Source organism: Homalodisca vitripennis, chromosome 1, assembly GCF_021130785.1.
Source record: "Homalodisca vitripennis isolate AUS2020 chromosome 1, UT_GWSS_2.1, whole genome shotgun sequence".
NCBI lineage: Eukaryota > Metazoa > Arthropoda > Insecta > Hemiptera > Cicadellidae > Homalodisca > Homalodisca vitripennis.
In genome coordinates, this window is record NC_060207.1 from 157,351,431 (window position 1) to 157,374,403 (window position 22,973).

A 22,973-nucleotide genomic window follows, 5' to 3' on the forward strand; every position below is an offset into this window, starting at 1 on the left:
ATCCACCGATAACTGCCACTATGTAGAAAGATAAGGTAGTCGAACAATTTAATTGTCTATGTAAGATAGGTTTCCAGGTGAGATGTCAATTTTTAAAAATTTAATGAACTAACAGTAACACCTAGTTTTATAAAATGTATCAATAGAGGCAATTAAATTTTAACAATACATAATGGAGAAAATGAAAGAAGTCAGAAATTATCCCAAAAATACGGTTATTATACATTTTTATTCGAATAAATAATACAAAGCTAGGTACTCTCTGATTAAATGCACCCCATTCATTCGAAACACGCAGTAGCTGTTACATGAAGTTTCAGAAAGTCCTAGAATAAAGTAAATTACGTAATTGGAACTAGTAGTTGAACGGACTGACGCAACTACTAGTTCAGATAGTAGTTGATCATCTGAGCGGACTGCGGCAACTGCTCTGTGCTGATGACCACGAACGAAAAACATATTTCGTGATGGATTTTTATATTTTTGATCAGTAATTAGGTCTGGTCACTAATACTTGAGAAAGCTAAAAACATCACAAAACAAAACTCTAGGAGCCAAACAAACAAGTTGCGTATATACGTTCCATCGCGCGGGCCAACGCCCTTGACCGACAAAACATTCTCAATCTTGATAACTGACATTAAATGAAGAAAAAATCAATTCTATAATAATGAAAGTGACTTTATCTAACCACAATAGCTGCAAAGGCTTCTAAATTGGTTGCCTCCAGATTTTTTTCCAGAAACAATTAAAAGCCAAATCAGAAAGTAAAACTCTTAAAGACTTGGGTACTAACTTCTAGGATATTGTTTGAGGTGAGGTTAGAGAGACCGGGATAATTGTTATGTACATTAATTCTGAGCTCCCCAAGTTTGCAACAGCAATGGATTTCTTTCCCTGGGCGCTTGCTGGTCCCAGACTTAAGGCTGAACTGCCAACTTATTATTCCTACTCACTTACCTACTCTTGGAAATAGGTGATCGAGTTGTGAAATTATCTTAACTCCATTAATAAGTTAGAGAAATTCACCACAACGTTTTTGTAATTTTTTATGTACCCACAGTAATGATGTTTGATTCAGTTATTGTGCAAAGGTTTAAGCGTATTCACGGTACATGTGTCCAACAACGAAATAATAATTAGTGCTCTAATTACATGAACAAGTATAACATTTTAAACGTTCAAAAGATGTTGATACTTGTTTTAAACACGGAATAGAGGTCTGAAAACATCAAATTTTGTATTTGTACAGTTTAAGCGATATGCTGTGAGAGAACGTATCAAGAATGAGGTGTTCCCTTCAAAACCAAACTATGGTAAAATAATTCAAAAAGATCATTTTAACGAAAGGATAAAAAGTCTATGTTACGTTAGAAGTTCTCTTTAGTGTTTCTGTAAAGAAGTAGATGCCAGATGTATCGGTTGAACATGTATTCACCTTGTCAATACTAGTAAGTGTACAAACTTGATATACCCTCATAAACATTTAAAATTCAATTAAGCATCAAGATATTCAAGACGTCTAAGAAAATAAAACACAATTAAGATTCTCGTAATGATCAACAAAAATAATGATTTTGTAAATCATTGTGTTTTCGAACATAAAAAACAAAACAGATCATGTAGTAAAATTGCTGCAGCACTAAAAGACATCAGGCATCATTAGGTTAATGACATGCACAAATGATTGTGTAAGATCGTGACTAGATTGTTGTCTTCAATAAAGGCTTAGAAAATAGGAGATGGGTAAAGTCTCGTAATCCTAACTGAACAGTTTAGTGCTGATTAAATTCCATTGTAGGATGGAAACGAGTTTGCTTATTTAAAGCGAAGGGAGAAGAATGAATAAACGTTAAGGTTATCTCTTCCAGGCCGTTGATTCACCATTTCTTATTGCTTGGCCGAGATAGGAACAATTAGATTTAATTGTGATGGGAAAGAGACTAGACGTTTTATTTTATAACTCATCATTGTGGCTTATTGACCAGAATATTCAGGTCAACATCTATAGCCATCAGTGATGGTCTTCGTAGCTCCTAATATATGAATGTGGAGTAAATGATCAGATGAATACTCAATACAACAGAGATTTTTCTATACTCATTGACTGATGAAATATGGAATAATGAGTGAACTTTCTTAGTTCATCTTATCTTAATTTCTTTTTTGAACTCCTATTTCCAAAACATTATGTATGTGTGTGTGTGTGTGTGTGTGTTTGTGTTGTTTGTTTGTTTGTTTGTTTGTGTGTGTGTGTGTGTGTGTGTGTGTGTGTGTTGTGTGTGTGTGTGTGTGTGTGTGTGTGTGTGTGTGTGTGTTCAAAGTTCAAAGTTCAAAGTTCAAAAATGCTTTATTCACAAAAATTTAGTTTTACATATGGGCATTACATTATCCCATGCGCTCAAGCGCGTGCGGGATGACAAATCATTATCACTGTTCAATATTGCAAACTCTGTATGAGCCAGTCTTTTGGAATTCATTACATTACAGCATTAACAAACATTAATCTTAATATTATCAACCGCACTAATCTGACATAATGAACACTTGAAATTATCAATAACCCAAATACATGCCAAGATCTACAATAGTGTTCCCTAATTTAATTCTCCTATAAACTTCCACTTTCTATTACTTTACTTCAATTTACTCACCACACATCATTTATATTAGTTTTATATTTTTAACAAAGACCATCCACCTAGACTGTATAAATCATTGATAGATTTATAAAATAAACAAAACCAATTTTTAAACTATTTTGTAACAATAATTAAACATCTTATAAACATCTAGGAATTCATAACCAATAATATAAAACATTATTTCCAATCAACAACAATAAACTTTAAATAAAATAACAATAACATATAACAAACTTAAGATCTATTTAACGAAAATATACTTTGAACAAACAACAACAATATATATACATCTCCACGTAACAAAAGCAGACAGAAATATAAATATATACAAAAGAGGTAAAAACTGTAAGTTTGTGTTTATTAAGAAATATTCATGCAAAATATTATGAGTATTCCACGATATATTGACGCGCTTTCATTTTTACCTTCGGCTTTTGTTTCAAAATAAATCGCATTGCCACAAAACTCCACAAAACCATTAAATATCTTTGGTCCCAAGTAGTAGAATTGATGCCTGTTCCTTTCTTTCCTTATATCAGGTACTTCCAATATTATATTTAGTGCAGGACCGTGTAGTCCTAACATTTTCTTTAATTTTAAATTGATGTAAGTATTTGTATACATACATTATTATACTGTACACATAAATCTGATTAAAAGTGAATATATTTTGTTCAAAAAACAAGTGGCTTACTCTATCCATTCGTCTTAGCCCATATAATATTCTAACAGCATTTCTATGAGATATGATAACAGGTTTTAGCAATGTATGAAAGGCCCCACCATAATGTATTATACCATATCTAAGGGTACTCTCTAACCACGAGCTATATAGGTTTTTGAGTTGCTCCAAACTTAGATAATTTCTCATATGGTATAGAGAGTAATTTATTTTATTCAATTTTTTCCCTAAAATATTTATATGATGGTTCCATTTCAAATATTGATCTATGTGGAGTCCAAGATACTTAACATAGTCAACAAAAATCAATAGTAGCACAGTCACATCTATAAATACAAGTGTGTCTATGACAGCGCAAATTTAAAATAATTTTGAATTTCAGTTTTTTCTTTGTTTTGATCAAAAAATGAGATGCATTTCGATTTTGAAGCATTAATAAGCATTTTATTTTCCATTAACCAATCTGAAATTTTTTTTAAATCTTTGTCTAATCTTATTTTTAATATATCTTTATTGTATGCTGAGCAGACCAACGCTGTATCGTCTGCATATGCAAACACGTTTAGAAAAATAGTTTTAGCTCTAAGAGATCATTTATATACAACAAAAATACCAATGGTCCAAGCACCCCTCCTTGGGCCGTTCCATAATTTAATTCTAAAAACATTACTCAATACTCCATTTATTTTAACTGTTTGTTTTCTTTTGTTTGGAAAAAGGTTTTAACCATAAAAGAGCAGCACCACCGATTCCACACCGTCTGAATTTATTTATTAATATATTTATATCCAACACGTCAAACGCTTTACGAAAATCAAGGTACAAAGCAATTGTATACATATTTTTTATCTACCGAGCTAGCTATAGAACTTACAATGTCTCTCTATGGCCATATCTGTCCCTCTAGTGGTAAAAAACCATATTGATTCCCTAGAAATTAAACCTCTCTCGGTTAAGTATAAAAGTAATTTCTTCTTTATTAACGATTCAAATAATTTAGCAATGGTGCTAATCAGAGAATATAGGTCTGTATGAGGATACGTCCTCCCTGCATCCAGACTTGAAAACAGGCACAACTGTGGCAATTTTTAATCTGTCCGGAAATACCCCTGTTGTAATGACTTTTTAAAAATATCATATAGGAGCGGTAAAAATATTGTTACATTTTTCTTTATTGTAATACTATTAATCCCATCTAACCCACTACTATGTTTACTTTTTCATATTTTTTAAAGCCTCAAGTACTTCATCGTAACTTATACTAAATTTATTTAAATATATTTCATAATCTGTATAATGTTCAAAGAAAACATCACTGCCGAAGTCATTACTCTTTAACTCTTGGACGGCATTTACAAAATACTCATTAAAAGTATTGGCAACAATAAACGCATTATCTTCAGATACGTGAAGCAGTGTGCCATTTATTCTTATCGTATCTAGTGTTGCTTTCCTGGACCTTAAAATCTTTTTTTATCACACTCCAATATTTTTTTGTATCCCCATGGCAGTCCCCTATCAAAGATGAATAATACTTCCTCTTCGTTTCCCTAATCTGCTTTGTTACAACCTTTGATAATTTTTTATATTCCGAATTTAAAAATAAATTACTTCTATCTTTCGCATGCATTTTATACAATTTATTTTTCCTGTTTTATCAAACGTAGTAAGTTATCATTTACCCATTCACATCTTTTCCTATTTTTACTGTTTACCACTTTTAGGCTACTGGCATTATTATGGCAATAATTATATATTTCATAAAATATTTTCACACATTCATTTACATCTATAGTATTATATACATTACTCCAATCAGCTAACACAATTAATTGCCTTTGAAATATATTATAGTCTAGTACCCTAACATACCCAGAACAATAACCTTTACACTTTGCGCCAGATACACTAACATGTAATGCACACAATGATCAGTGATTCCTATGTCATTTACATTGCATTTTATACATAAACCTCTCGAATTTCTTATTAAAACATGATTCCAGTGAAGAGACAGACGTGTGTGTGTGTGTGTGTGCGTGCGTGCGTGCGTGCGTGCGTGCGTGCGTGCGTGCGTGCGTGCGTGCGTGCGTGCGTGTGTGTGTGTGTACATTTTTTACTACGATGACATAAATTTTAGGTTCGACAAGAATTAACAGACTGTTTTGCGAATTATCTTGGATAACATCAGGAACCAGATAAATCAAGTTAGAAAATCAAAATTGTTTCAAAAAAATATCAAAACTCATTATGAGTTTGTATGGTATATTTCACACAAGAAACCTTTGTATTACAAAGCATTCTTATTGGTTGATCAGTTTATGAGTAAGTTTAAATTGATATTCATAATAAATGTTTATAGAGAAAAAGTATAGAAGTGTTTATTCAAATGTATTACACTAGTATTATTTAAACAATAACAAGTTTCAATAACAATAGGTTTTCACTCAAAAACTATGTAATTTAGTTTTATTAGAATTAGCTCAGTATGTTTGGTTACTTGTTCTAAGCCTCAGAACTCTTCTGATCAGCTGCAGAACATTGTTTTAGTATGTTTCAGGTGAAAATATTCCTGCAATATACGTAATTGTAGTAATTTAAAATATAACATAAGCTTTCCATAGCAAATAATAATGAAGATAAAACCCAGATTTCGGATCACCCTGGATTTTTGGATTTGTGTTTCTTGTCTTAACAGATAACATGATTATATATTCCATGCAATTCTTTTCGTTTAATCATCTGTACAATTTCCCACATCCAAAAAATCGTATCGTATAGTATTCACTATTACGAATTTCAGATGTTATATTGAAAGAAAAATATTTTAATGTTCATGGAAAAGTAAAAATATGTCTAAAACTAATTTTTAGAAACATTTACCACATGGAAATCAGTAAACTTTTTAAACTACATATGCCTTTTTTGAACAGTTCAAATAACAAATTTTTAGTTACTAAATAACATGTTTTATAAATCGTCAGAAAAGTATTATTTGAAACGCTTCTTAATCCTCATAAATAAACTGTATATCAGATTATTATTCAATACAAAAAGCAAAAGGAGATGCATTCCACATGAATGGATAATCCGACAATGTCAGGCACTAATTGTGTTTGTCTGAAGTGTGAATATTTTGCCTCCTACCACCCTCTACCCTACTTCCCTCCGGCATCACTTTCAGTCGCTCACTAGGTCTTCCTTTCTGTCGTAACTTCTCTCGTTACTAAGATTGCTAATATCAGGCACTAATTATGTTAGTATTCAGTGTGGATAATTTGCCTCCTACCACTTACTACACTACTACAAATTGTCATCATTCTCAATCACCTACTAGGTCTCCTTTTCTCTGTCGTAATTTCTCCAGTTACTGAGTCGGTAATGTCAGGCAATAATTTATTTTGTTTTTCTCAGGTGTAAATATTTTGCCTCATAATTCCCACTACCTTACAACTCGCCGTCATCACCCTAGCCGCTCACTAAAGTTTCTTCCTGTTTCTGAATAATGCAAGTTACTTAGTCAGCTGCTTCTGTTCATATGAGTACATATTCTTATTCAGATAAAAAAGTAATACTCATGTACTCGTATTTGTATACCTCTTAAGCTGTATTTTACAGTAACATATAAAAGGGTTACTCGTCAATGATGACATTTATACTCGTTTACATACATATAAATATATGAATTTGGAATATTGTCTTACTAAGTAATTAAAGTTTTATTTGTTTCGTTTGAGCATTTAAAAGATTCTTCATTCAATGTAGAAAATCTGCGTTATTTTACATACATTTATGGAACAAGACATGTCAATCTAACTTTCCATATTTAATATAAACATTTACGAGATTAAGACTTACCGTAACTGTTTTGGTATATGGCATTAATTTGCACAGATAATAAAATTGAAAACCTCCTTGTAACAGTTTAATTGTCTATATTTTTTTTAATTTTATGTTATGTGTTATGTATCGTAAAACAATATTTACTTTTTATGTAAAGTAGTTGAGAAATCGATAGTTTATCACATTTTAATTATTTAAAATCATTGTATTCAATATAATGGCGCACATGTTTCACTCCCAGAAATTATTACATATTAAGTTTTTTGTTTGCAATGAAATTTAAATAAACCGTAATGACGATACATTTAAGGTAATGTTAGAAGCTGCAGCATGAAGTAGGAATATTCCATGAGAAAATGTTAATGTAATAATATATTTCATGTGTTTAAACCAATAAAAGCTTATCAAACAAATCGTGTTTTGGTATAAAATTATGAATATTGTTTTGTTTTTAGAGATATTTATTACATGTTTCTATTTGCAGCTAATAAAAACATATTGTAGCTACATCTTCATGGAAATTATTTAATGTAAATTGTATGACTAAATAATAGGTTACCAATCATAGGTCCAAATTTCCACAAAATTTATACAATTTAATTCACAAAGAAACTTATTTTTATCTTTAAATTTGTCCCCATAAAACCTAAATAATACACTCTTATAGCTTTTATGATAGGTGCTTTTATTAAAGTTTTTCTCGGCCTTTTCCAGAATTAGAAATTACTATATACCCACTATTATTCAACACCATCAATCCCAATTGTGCATATGTAGAAATGAAGTTTCTTTCACAATTTCAAGCTTAGAGCTCAATAACTTTGTTATAGAGAAAAATAGTTATTCGTTCTCAAGATATCCAACGGGAGAGAAAAAGACAGACCAATGCATAGACGAGAATATGAGTTCATGATGGGTGAGAAGGAAATTCTTGTTTCAAGTAAGCAGATTTCTATGAGCAACATAAGTAGGAAATTATTCTTTCATATGTATGTTTTACAATATATTATTCACTGATCAGGATACCTTTGGTAAATAGATGGATTGCTTTATGCAGCAGACTTTCTACGGTAATACACTGTATATTCGCATCTCACAAACAGAAATGAACATTTAAGATTAAACATATATTACTCTAAGTCTCCATAAGTGATCTTAACGCCCTTTTAATAATGGTTAAGCAATGAAATGATTATAGTAAATGATTTGAATTCTTTGTTTTATTTATTTCAACCTACTTCATTGTATAGAAGACTTCGTCATCGATTGTTGGAGATTAGGGCGATAAGCTCACAGAAAAGCCGAAAATCCAGAGACGGCAGCAAAGGGAACAAAATTAGAAGAAGGGGGATTATTGGGAATGATTGAAAGCTTCGGACGACTCAACGACCGAGGCGGAAGATTCTGGCTCTATAAATAGAAGTTGACATCACTGAGAGGGAAATATTTTTGATACATGAAAAATAATTTATATTGGTGACTGTAACTTTCGTTAATCAGGTATGTTTGTGAACACAGAAGTAGTATGCAATTTATTTTAACAAGTGATATTATTCAGTTTATTATTTATGAAACCAAAATGTGTTAATCTAAGAATCTTACCATATCACTTACCAACAGATTTATATTTTTCGAGTCACTTTTATTCACTTGAAATACTTATTTATTTATTTATTTTTTTTTTTTTAAAGGAGAGACCGATCCCCTTTTAAGCCTTATTCTGTCCGTCCTCATGGGTCACTGGCCTGTGCGAGGATCTTATCAAACAGAATAAGGGGGAGAGTCGATGCAGTACAAGGTCAATGGTACTGATAAAAAGTGCAACGGTCACAGACAGGATTCGAACCTGCGCTATCTCTAACTCAGACCCAAAGTCCAACGACTTAGACCGCTCGGCCATCGGCACTTCCTAAATATATTATGACATATTCATTCACCTAAATATTTTAAAACATTCAAAAACATATTTTTACTTTTTATAACAGTTTTTATACTGTGAAAATTAATTATTTGTACATGCCTTAAGTTAAAGTTATTGTAACTGATAATTATTACGACCCCACCGTATTCGTTCCATCTTTGATTATGAAGTGTAAATAATATTTTTAACCAGAAAAGTGATAATTAAGAAGTAGGTAGTACATATCAAAGATCGATAAAATGTATAATATAATTAAATAGAGAAAGTGCAGTTCAATATCAGAAATACTTTTCATATAATACTTATATGACGAACATCATTTTTCTTTAACATCATAACAATCGTGCAGATACTGAAAGCTTTACAACACATTCCACTTCAGTATAAAACTTCAGATATTAAAAAAATTCTAATGAATCCTTTATTTTGGAGTATAAAGAAGGGATTGTGGTGTTTCAACGAAATAATTTTAGGTACTAAAATATTTTTTTAATCTAAACTCTCTTTCACTACTTTTCCAGTATGATATGGAACTATAAAAATGTAATGAAAAATATTTGCGAAATATCGACGTTCAACTTGTTTTAGTTCACCCCGTGCACGTGGCAGGTCTATCTCCACCATTACACTAGATTTAGTTTTCAAATTACTTGACATTATTGGACAAAGCTGTGAGAATTCCAATTTTTGTCCTCACTAGCAAATAAAATTCTTTGATTTAAAGTTCCATTAATAATAATGCAATATTGCATCACATTAAACCATCTGTACTTTCCATATTACTACTGAACATTTAAAGATTTGTTACAGGGAGAAAGCATTATCCCAAGCATATAGTGACGTCATTGCACGTAAAAAAAATATTTCATGAACATTGGTGGCAGTTAAGTTCAGTTATACATTATTTTCTAGTAATGAAAGTATTAGAAAGCAACTTTAAGATTGTTATGTTCATTATTAATGCCATCAAACTATTAAACTGCTAGTAATATCCTGCAAGTTTGCGTTAATTAAACCCAATAGTGGACAACTATATCTGACCTACAAATTGCAGTTTACGGATCGTTGCATTATTAATTATCAAATAGCCTGTTACTATTATATTGTTGAGTAATGTAATTAAACCAGCAATATCTATTATGCAAGCTCATCGGTTTTCACAATTAGAGTAATATGACTATCATTATCAGTCATATCAATGTATTAAAATAAAAACGTTCTTTTGGTATGATTGTATTATAATAAATTGACAAGATTTAAAAACTCTCTAACAACTGTGGTACTAGTTAAAAAAAAATATTTATATTTAAATCATAATGTCTTAATAAGTAGGTTATAATTTACACCTGATAAACTAATGTTTAATAACTCACTTTTGACGTGACAACGTCTTAAATTAGGTTGCGGCTCGGAGTCACTCATGAAAAAGTGTAACGCCCGGTAACGTTACGATGCCCGTCCAGTGAGTCCGCCGCACGGGATCCGCACGGGATAAAGCAGATAACTGTGGGTCCGCCGCACGGGATAAAGCAGATAACTATGTTTTATTCGTGAAAATGTGGAGTGCATAGATTCGTCATTTACAACAACTACAACAATAAAGGTAAATAATTGTACACTGATATTTCATTATCGTAAACTATGATTGATTGATTAATTGTTAGATTGACACAAAAGTTGAGAAACTGAGTTTATAGGTTATGTCATACTATTGACAAATGTTGATAGTGTTAAGTAAATTATTAGTTTAAATCACTCTGCAATCAATCGTAATTCAGTCGATTGAGAAGAAACAGCGCGTATTGCTAGTCAAACATTTAAAATAACAAATTATAACCTCTAACCTGTCATAACAGTGCGACCAAACAAACGAACTAAACCGACCAATCACCACGCGCGGAGTTAGAATTTAACTGTGTTTAAGCAAGAATTTCAAATTCCAATTTTAGTAAATGTTTTATTTCAACTTTACCATTTACAATAACAAATTTTAATTAATTTCAAATTATGTACAATGTTTTAGTAAACAAAATATATTTCTATAGTTAAAATTTGTGCAATTCTTATTTTCATTCAATTCCTTGTTCCTATTGTGCAATTTAATAATATTCATATCAATAAATATTCTACCGAGAAAAAGACGTTGTCACGTAAAATCTTCGCCCGTAAAACCGACTTTACAGGCAACCATAATTTTTTTTAATAAACTTATAACTTCAAAAAATGTTCAAAATATATAGTGTGAATGTTGAGTTAAGCTTCATTTCACTTTCCGCTTAGTGCAGCGTCTGAAATCCAAATCTGTTACAGAATGAATCTTGGAATCTGAAGTCCACGTCTGTCTGAAAAGATCCATATATTGTTGGTGACGAAAACGTTCAAAATGAACTCCTTGCAAAATAAGAGGCACCTAGTCTACCCATGAGTTCAGTCTGGTTATCCAGTGTAATCTGGATGAAGAGGTATTGACATTTTCTCATCAGATTCACAATTGAGTAAACTACAATGTGAATCAACCCTTACCACATCGTTAAGTATAGTATAATAGATATATGTAGCCTACTATTAGTAATGTAGCCTCGAAAAGTGTTTAACATAAGTAAGAAGAATACCCCTTTTAACAATTTTGAAGTTTTTATTTTCGTGGTGTGCATTTTCAATTCGGTGAACAAATAAAGTTAGCAAATAATCGAAATAAATTGACAGACGTTTTTATTACCTTGGTGGCTAAATTTTGCATTTAATTTTACACATGACTAATTTATATTATTTAAAAGTCTATCAAATAAGGCAGTTTTGTTAAACAAATCTTTGTGAATTAAAAGAAACTTTAGCATTTTTCCAAATTTCAAAATATTTTAAAGTTGACAATAGCTGACTTTTTTGCATGTGTGTAAAATGTAAAGATCGTTTTCAATGTTTGTGTATGTAATGCCGGTGTTATTTAAATAGTCAGCATATTTCCAATTTTATGATGTCTTCAATACTTTCCTATGATCATAAAATCTAATTTTGAAGGATCGGCCGGTTTGTCCAATATAGTGGTTTTGACAATCGTTAAATTTCAATGTTGTATACTCCAATGTTAATACATTTTGAATTTTGATTTTGGTTTGCTGAATTACTTTTATTTTTTACTATAAGGCTGAGGTTATTAGTAGTTTTGAAAGCTAATTGATATCTTTGTATATAAAATGATTTGTTAATTTTTGTGAAATGTTTACCAAGATGTAACCTGTATGAATCCCAGACAGTCCCAGTTCTGTCTGTCTGTGGTCTGCATTTTGATAAAGAAATTAGCTTTATATATTTAAATATTACATGAAACTTCAGTTGAGCCTTTTAATTGTATCTAATTCTACCTTGTATAAAATACGATGTAAGGAAAATGATTAAACCAAAGTACTGACTACAACTAACATGGTTTATATGTTACATGTTCCAGGTTACACAGCCTAGACAACCAATAATTGTTGGTTAGCAGCTTGGACAACGCTCATATCAACCGTTAATTGTGGACAAGTGTTTATTTAAAGAAAGCAAGAAGACTATGCAAGCTCATTCTATCACTAAATAAAAAAAAGGAAGATAACATGTTTTCATTCTCAAAACCAAGGGAATATTGGTTTTAAATAACTTTTTTCATGATTCATCGTATCAATACATGTTTTAAGGACTAAAATAAAAAAATGTTAGAAATTTAAAACGCCTGTAACAATAACTTTAAAACTAACTATTCTCCATAATCTTGTTTCTTTTTTTAATTACTTGAAGTATTATAATAATATTATCGTCTAACTTTCACTCATGTAAAATATAATATTAATAAGTTACAAGGATAGATTTGATACATTTGGAAACATATCACATCACGATAAAAACTCTACAAAATCCGTATTCTAAAGACTTTTGAACGTTTATGTTCCAAACACGAATCACCGGGAACTAGGTTAATTAGCAGCGAGTGACACGTAGACACGGATACCAGAACAATACATAAATATCCTCTTAGAAGCAATTAATTTCTCCTAACTCTGTCGCCTTGCTGATCAGTAGGCCTACAACACAGAACAGAAGGTAGCAGGTGAAGTAGGTGTGACGTCATATCCTGTAGGTTAAAGTCGGTTGGCGGGGGGAAGAGACATGACAGATTCAATTACCCGTATATCCACGTGTTCTGTTCTCCTCCGATATTTAATTGCACTGGTACATGTTACTTTGACAACCCTTTAAAGTAATTATTGCATGCATTCACTACAGCTCTTTCCAGTAGGCCTCTGTGTATTACAAAACGATATTGGTTACTATAAAGTTTTATTGTTAAAGTACTCTTTCTGTATTAACATTTTTACTGTGTTAATAACTGCCAAGTAAAGGATTGAGAGGTAAAAAGTACATATAGTATATTGGAAATTAAGATATCGCTGTAACAGAGTCCGTAAATTCTCCATTTACTTTCGTTTCAAAATTGTTTAAGTATGCGATAATCATTATAATGCATTTGCACAAATAATAAAAGTAAAAGGAGTTGTAACTTTTCAGTCTACTAAATACAATGATTCTGTGTTTTTATGAATAGAAAGCAAGTGTATTTGATAATAGGTTTGTAAAAGATATCAATAAACACATTAGTGATAATTTAATAAATTATTGATCCATGATAATGTTTTCAGTTTTATAAAACCAATGTTATCAATTTTTCAACAAAATCAACAGTTTCGTTATAGAAATATAAAAAAATGTTTTCTTAGATGCCGGAAGTATAAAATAATTTGTTCATAGGTACAAAAATGATGCATACTTTTATTCTATGACGCTATAAATATTATTATTTGGCAAAATTATTTGGTATAATAATTCACATTGTGATATGGTAAGTCTGGTACTTACGTTAATTTTTATTTATAGTAGTTTTCCGTTTTCTACTAGTAGTAGTACCATTCAACTGGACAAACCTGAAACAATTCAGAGTAACTTAACTACATACAAATTGATATATTGTTAAAACTCAGTATCTCAAACTTCTATAGGCTGTAATACAGATAGTTTATTAAAAACAACATCAGAGAAAGAAACTAGTTACTAAAGTAAACATTCGAGTGTTAATTCTTATTTTACAATATTTTAAATAAATTTGTAACAATCAAAATACCTTATAAATGTTTCATATTCAGATCAATACCACAGAGTCTATGATGATTACTAATTTAGTAGTGTAAATCACATAAAATAATGCATTGCTGTTAGCTAGTGCGTTCAAAGTATTGATTGATTACAATTCCACTATTTCCAATTTTACTAATAAATATGCACTATTAATACTGAACGTGTTTTCATAACTAAGCCTGTATCACTACAGGAAACGCGGGTAACTGTATCGTTCTGCCTGTTATCTACTTATCATCAGTTGACAATTGATAACACCAAGGTCCCTCGTTTGTTGATTCAGTCAGTACTTGGTTTGTACATAGTTTAATGCTGTACCTCATAAGACTGTATAACTACTAGATTTAGTTGACAGCTATATTATCAATTTATTATATTAGATACCTAGTACTCGATTGAGCTCAAACATCACGTGCTTTTTACGCTCGTAAGTTTGTAAGCATGTAAGCATTTCAGGATATTCCTCTGTTGTCTATTTTCGTTACAAATTGAAGTGGGTTACACAGTTTCACGAATCAGTAGCCTATGTCGGTGGAGGGGAAGGATTGTGTTTTGTTATGACATTTGTCCGACAATACCTGTAACATAACTGTAACATTAACAAATATCTGTACAATTTGGATGTAATAATGATGAACATGCTCCCTCGTCATCCAATCCAGAACAATCACCTCAACTTATCAACTCGAGTACAGACGTAAAAATACGTATTTCAGAAGGCGAATTTGAATAAAGGTTAAGAGAGGTGAGCAAAGTTTGCCTTTTCACTAGTAGAAATTGACAGTGTCTTAGGATCCTCATACACTCTCGGCTTGGTTCGTCGTATCTTCCAACTTGGTCGGTTTGGGTTTGCTAGCGGTGTGAGGGGCGACCGCACCGCACCGAGTTGGTTTACCGTGCGTACCGTGTCACGGCTTTGTGCAGTAGCCTGGTACAATCCTGGTACAATCTAGATCGTCGGACAACTTGGGTGGTGTATAGTTGGGCTTTAGCAAGTGTCGTGAATACTTAATAAGCGTCTGAAAACTATTAGAGCAGACTATAAAGTTTACAGTTTCAATCGCAGTCTGAACCTTAGTGAATGTGGATCTTGACTATTTTTGAGCACCATCCCTTCCCCGTCTCCCCATAAGTGACACAGGTAACTTTGATGCCGAAATATCCTAACCTCAAAATTCACCTTTTACCAGTCGGACATTGCCACGTCATCAGTCCCAAATTGAACTACTTGGACCATTAAAAAAACCAAGTTGAAACGCATTGTGTGTAAAGTGTAGACGAATTTATGTACACGTATACTTAAGATTAATTTCGTATTTTCTTATAAACTTTAGATTGAGTAGGCTTAGGAAACAATTTTGTTATACACCTAGTTTTAATTATCATAACAGCGTAACGATATTATCTTAATTATTGACTAAAGTTTCTTTTTAAAATAAAAATAGATATGTATCCGTCAGAACTTGTAGGAAACTACGATTCAAAACCTTACTTACGTTAGTAAGATTGTGTAGCGCTAAAAATACTTCGTTGTTACACAAATACTATATAGATAACTGTAGCATATACTTGAACTATGCTATGTACAAATAGATCAGTAAACTAAATTATGTACAACTCAGGAAAGGATCAGGGCACAATAGCATAATGCCTTTGTCCAACATAATGTAGAGGCTGATTTTTCTCCATTCCTCCGGAGAAATCTTTCATAATTGTGTTTTTTCTAACTAAAGTATTACAGTTTGTAATTTACCCGTATATGTTAATAGCTAAGACAGATCTATACTACGTGTAAACGAAATATAACTGAAACACGACTCTAATTAATATTCTAATTATATGAAAAAGGAAATACAATTTTAAATGGCGCTTAATTTCATAGGATTTGTAAAGCTTTAGGCATAGGGAAATGTAAAATTATGTTTTTGTGTATTTTAAGCCTTGTGCTATAAGACAACATTTGGGTTACAAAAGGCAATCTCGTTTTAAGTATCCGAAATAACACAAAAAAGCCAATGAACAGTTCAAAAATCTTATTCCTAAATTATAAATAAAATCTACAGAAAAGTGGTACAAGCTGAGAAATCGTATGGTGTCTCAAAATCAATTATTTCTTCCAAAAACGTTTCCATAACTGTATGGGGCATCATTAACGTAATTCAAGCAAATCACAGTCGAACACAATCACTTGTGAATGATACTTCTAGGGTTGCCGACGTGTTTAACGGAATTGTTTCTGTGGCCTCAGACCTCAAATCAATTTCCAAAACCAATTCAACTGAGTTATGGAGTTCTCCAGGACTCAATAATTAGTCTAATCCTTTTCCTGTTATAAGTCAACAACGTACATCATCGTTGCTGTATGTACATGTAAGTACTTGGTAAAACCGTGCAGTTGCTGATGATACGACTATTTGTTTCCTGTGATAACTCACAAAGTTTGTAGCAACAAATTTTTGTCGATCTCACCAATAATTGTGTTCATTACTTCAACAGCCTAAACCTTCAAACGAATTCCTCGAAATCCAAATTACTGAATTTCACAATGCACCCAGTGAATTTTTTGGAGGAAGTCATACTCCTCAAAATTTCTTAGATTACTCCTCGATTGAGGGTTGAATTGAAAAATTACATTCACCATATTCACACCAAACTGTGTTTAAGGAATATATTTTTGAGGCCCTTGGCTCGTTTACTGCCCTAGTCAAGTACTGATTACGGCATATAATTTCACCCCCACTTTTCCTGAGAGTTCAAATTGCAAAGCGATTCCCACTATCGTAAAGTTTCTTCTCAGAGTGTCGTGTGGAACAGCATTCAAAAATTTGCAATTGTTCAAATCACTTAGTCTCTACATTTTGGAAACAATTTTGTTCTCTGTGTCTAAATGTGTTCTAAACAGGAGCCGTGACATACACGGGTATAAGACTCAAGACAGAGATAACTACCGTGCGGGGAGTACACAACTGTGGTTTATGAGCAATTGCCTTCGCAGGCAGGTGTTCATTTCATAAATCCTATGAAAAATACCTAAAAACGAGTTTCTAGAGTTTACCCGGTAGACCGCTCAATTCGATGACTGACTCCAAGGGCTGGAAGTGAGCTGATATTGGCGAAGGGTGAATGAGACTTGAAAGTATGAACAATGTTGAAAGTTTGGATGCGGTGAAAATGTGGTGTAAGTGTTTAGATTTTTAGAAAATTTTTAAATTACGACGTTTGCCATAACATGTGCAATTATTACGAGCAATAAAAGATTTTATTTTATTTGAACGTACCAAAAATGAGACATTCACTTCACAACCGAAGTGCGGAAAAATTATTCAGAAGATTGTTGAACAAAAGGTAAACAAGGCTTTCATTTAATTACGTACCTTCTGTGATATGTTACGGAGATATGGTACTAACTGACCGTAAAAATTAATGTCAGACAAAAAATGTTTACGAGGAGGGTTCACAGAGAGGCGTTTTATCGCTCTCACATATTTTTAGACAAGCCGAAATATTATGAATTTAGGGAATCGAATACCCATCATTAACCAAAAACTATGCGTCTTGTTATAATATAATCTACTTCAGTAAATCTAATTATTACGTTTACAAACTATGTATTATAACATTAAAAATTAATTGTGGCTTAAAAAAGCTCCATAAAAAGCGTAACACGATGGAAGTTAACATTATTATAATAGTAACAGTTTTATTTGAAGGTAATTTATTATACCTACCGTTCTTTTCTAAGAACAGTATCACATCAGGCACAAACTATTCCATGCAAAATAAATCATTAGTTACTATTAAGTTGATTAAATGCACAAATTGAGTACATAATATGTTGTCCCCAACATATAGGTTTAGCATATAGGAAATGAGTATTCTTAATTTAACTGTTTATTGCTGATTATAATCCATTGTAGGAAGGAAACAGCTCTGCTTATTTAACGCAAAATACAAAGGATAAAGAATGAATAAACGTTAAGGTTATCTCTTTCAGGCCATTGATTCGCCATTTATTATTGCTCGGCCGATAGAAGAACAATTCGATTTGGTTTAGATAGAAAGAAAAATAGACGTTTTGTTTGAGGAGAAATTTGAATTATTGACAATACGTCCGAATCAATATCTATAACTACGTATTGGCTCCTAAGAATGTGTAGTAGATTAAATAAATGTTAAAATAAATAAAGAAATATTAGCCTACATTTATTTATTATCTACATGAATAAATTGTACATTTAGGTTCCAACGCTAAACCAATTTTTATCATTTATATTGTTTTGTATATCTAACCGTACTGTAACATTACTTTTAACTTATTCTTATAGTTTAGTTATTTGGTCCATACACTAATACTAGTGCATTATATATCTGTAACAATGATTATTATTTTAGCGATTCATGCTGTATAATTTATGTGAAACCGTATTGTTAATAAGTGCTTTGAGACATTTTCACCAATTTAGTTGAAAAAGTTTTTATATGCAAGTAAAAAGCAAACATTGCCTGACCAGTGACAATAAAATCTTTCACATACTCCATATTTATCATCAGTTATTTTTGTCATTAAGTTATCAAAAACTCTTCACAATGCTATAGATACGGCTATATGATCTTGGTAATTCACATGATGTTCATAGCCCCAATCGGATATATCACTGAAAGTAATATATTGCATCAGAAAAACTACACTAATGTTAAAAACTGATAAACCCATTTACAACATCCTACCTGTTCAATGTACTTAAAATAATACTGGAATTTTAATAAATAGCTTGTTGGGGTTCCCCTTTTGATACCGCTTTGGGAAGGAATTAGCAAGAATATTGTTTTACGCTGTGGGTATATATGCGTACATGAGTAGCGTCCAGATGGCTAGATATTTTTGAATAAATGTTATGTGTATGAGTAAGTATTTATGGCTAAACAATAATTGTACGTTGGTAGTTAAACAAAAACAAGCGTAAATATAAGTCATGACAAATGTTTATTATAAAATACGCATTACTTATTATTAAGATGTAATACAACAACTTTCTATAAGGCATTTACAACTTTATCTTTCTTCTGAAATTCCCATTAGGCCTTTACACCGATAGTCACCATAATAGACAGCATAAATTATGATTTTAATTTTAAACTATAAACTTTAAATGGAACTTTCATCTATCTATTTAACGAGATGGATCCAAAGTTTGTACTTAAACCATATTTTCTTTATTTATTATATTTTATGAAGTTAAACTTAAAATAATTGATGAATTATTTGAATACGTTATATTATATATATATATATATATATATATATATATATATATATATAAAATTAAATAAATTATTAAATGTAAAATCGTCTTCTAAATTGAATTTATATTATTATTTAAAACAAAACATGTAATTACGTCATATAAAACGAATTAAAGATAAACTGGTATTACGTTGCAAAAATGTTATAATGTAAATGTAATAAAGTTCAGCTGAAGTTGTCGTGACTGAGAAGTAATAATGTAACCAGAAACTGTTGTGTAGCTTGTGAAAACATCTTACAGTTCATTTGCGCGACTGTGAGTTTCACTTTGTATTAACTTATCTTTACGTCTGTGCGTGTTCTCTCTCTTCACTTCACTCGCACACTGACAATTGACGAGTCTTGATAGTCTTCAAAATCTTGAAAATTCGTTGTTTCATTAATTTTAACTACCAAATAAATTAGAAAAATTAAACTATTAATACCGTTCCCTGAAAAAATTTACCAATATTTCATATTTAAATTGGCATTTATATCTAAAATTTACACACGTTTCCGTAAACCGATAGTTATTTAGTTAGTATATAATAAAAGTTTATGCCGTCTTCATTCGCTACAAAATAGGTCTCACCGTTGAAAGATACTGTCTAAGTTCCATGACTGACAGCGGGCTCTTCTAACAAATTGCGATTTATGTCATATGTAGGGTTTGTCTCGTCTTTTGTTGCCAATAATGCGATGATTATATGAATAAATTACGATCTTTGGTGTGTAATATCAAATTAACAGTATTGCTCTCAGCAACTTTCTTTGGTTACATTATTTAATGTTTATAAATTTGAGTTAAGTTATATAAATTTGAGACATAAGTTTTGAATAAGAGGATGAAATAAATTTCGATACAAGGGGACTGTCCGATGATCTAACTTTATTATAAACATTTACGGGAAGAGGAGTTCCAGTGATATATGCTCTTTATTGGCCGAGTGTCATCAAAGTCTTTAAGTCAGATGGTCGAAAACATTTTATTTATCTGTCTCTCCAGAGGTATCGTTCGTAGTTCGAAGACGATTCCAGTATTAAAATTCCACATGAACGCATGATTTTACATGAGAGTCTCTCAGCCATTTGCAGCACTAGCGTATCCAAAGAGGCGCATTAGGAGTTTTTGTTTAACTTTTATGTTTGCTCGATTTGTACAACCCAGAACGGCACAGTTGGATATATATTTTCAATTCTGAGTTAGTTAACTATTTGTTAGCAATATCATCTGTAACTAGTTATATGATCCTACCACTAACACATCGTGTTAATGATTGAAAAAGTTACTTCAAATATTCCTACGATTTCAAAGGTTTTGGAAGTTTCTACAGTAGGCTATAGCAATATTGCATACAACATTTTTAACGCGATGATTTCAGAAAGTGAGAAGCAATCAGGTAAGCTTCTTTGTACACGGCATGAGATTTAACACTAAAAAGAGAAACTTTTCGAAAAAGGAAAACATTTTAAAAATATATCGAAAATAACTTCAAGTAGTGCACTCAATTTCAATTAACGAATTAACCGATTTCTTGATTACCATTCTGTAGTATGAGTAAACGTAAAGTATAACCTTATTTTCTTCTTGTCAATAATGTTTTGACTTCATCAAAGAAACTATTTATCAATTATGATAAGTTTTCAAAGATTGAAATGGTACTATAAACCACATTGCAGCCACAGACCGAGGTTTAGGCTTTCCGTAGCCGCTAATTAAAAGCTAACCTCAGCTTACCAACATGACGGCCACAGTTACACATTTGCTGTCACCGTTATGAGTTGTAGCTTACACATTACCAGCTCATAATATGGCTGTTGGAATTTATATTATACAACATTTATGCAATGGTTGTTTTAATCTTCTTATTTTATTATTAAATTTCATTAGATAGGAATAAAAGGAAGTTGCTTGTACTGTGTAACATTTGTGAGTTTTAATGAAAAATAGAAACCTATTTTTCTAGCTCTATTACACTATGTGAAACAGTTTTTATGATAAGTACAGAGAAGATAATTGTCTGAGCAAGCATAAGTGTGTTTCAGTACTCAACTGTTATTTAACTAAATAAAAAATACATTCATAATGTTAACATTAGAACTTCACACCCGGGCCAAAGCTCTATTGACGGATTTATTCAAAATCTACAAAAGGCTTATGTAGAAGTGATTTATATTTCGATTAATATAAAATATGTTAGTAAAATATTAGTTTTTGATTCGTAAATTCACCATACAAATATCAAGTAATTATTATCATAATATTGTGTATTCAAGTAAAAATCAAAAATAAATTCCTAATGATGTTAACTCCAATTCAACGTCAAAGCTTATATATTACATAAATGAGTTCATTATTTTTTAGTATTTTGTTTACTTTAGGGCATTTTATAAAGACAGACTGGCATCAGAATTACCACCAGTTTAATCTCGCATTGGCCCAATATTCGGCTACTTCTCTCCAAGAAAAAACGTTAATCTTATGTTGTGAGCTAATTTTGAGAATTGCAAATATGAAACATAGGATGATGTTGCTGTACACACATTAACATTAATATTTAGGCAGTTAATTTTTATGTGATGGTAGATTAAATGTTAAATAAATCATTTGCTAGAATAATCAACAATTTCTGGCTAATTATTACCGTACTCAATGTCACATATGACACTATTAATTACTTCTAAATGAGACATTTCCTGAAAGCTGTCATCAGCGAAACTAACTGTAAATCGTACAAGTTTTACCGGAAGTAGAGCTTAATTACTTCCGCTGGACTGAGTTCATGTTCGCACCAAGGAAACAGTGTAATGTTTGCGTATAACATATGCAGCTATGCAGCTTGTCAATGAGATTTGGAACATGATATTCATCATCCAAAAAATACTACTAAGTGTTGGGTCCGAAGCTAAAAGCATTTTTTTTTATATTAAGTTAAGGTTTAAACTGCGGAATAGTTTATAGTTAGTTTGATTAGGCTTTAATACAATAACTTTAAAAAAATCATCACCACCAGTGAGTAAATAAATATTGTAAATTTATTATGTTAAGTAGAAATGGCTACCTTGGCACTTTACTTGGGTACCAGAGTTAATGCGTTCTATTCAAAGAAATTTAAATAATAATAAAATAAATATCATACCTGGTTCCATGATACAGACATATGCATACCCCTATCCCACTACCTTTATTATGTATAGCTGTGCTTTTTCAATTCAAACCAACAATTAGTATTTTATTATTGTGCTATCCTTGTTACAATTGGTATTACACGCAGCTCACTGGAACGGGCTCTGCCTGTCTGTTTTTAGAAAATTATATGCAGATATTCGAGCATGCCGGACGACTATAGCATGTGCCCATTGAACAAGGTCAAACCGCACTCTATTATGCAGGCGTTCATGAGCACGGACAAGAAGTTCTCCAAAAGACCG

The 22,973-nt window shown here is 31.4% G+C and overlaps 1 protein-coding gene across 3 annotated transcripts in view; it reads right to left on the reverse strand.

Annotated features, from left to right (window-relative positions):
• Positions 1 to 22,973, reverse strand: part of LOC124374657 — a 285,377-nt gene that overhangs the window by 42,089 nt on the left and 220,315 nt on the right. Inside the window, exons 1-2 of one of the 3 annotated variants that reach the window (XM_046832841.1) lie at positions 14,244 to 14,445; positions 13,982 to 14,046 (exon numbers count right to left, since the gene is read on the reverse strand). The exons of 1 other annotated variant lie outside the window; for it this stretch is intronic. The gene's annotated coding sequence lies outside the window, so the exon portion shown is untranslated. Of the gene's footprint in view, positions 1 to 13,981; positions 14,047 to 14,243; positions 14,446 to 22,973 lie in introns of those variants that run through there. One more of the 3 variants, XM_046832848.1, reaches the window with a different exon arrangement.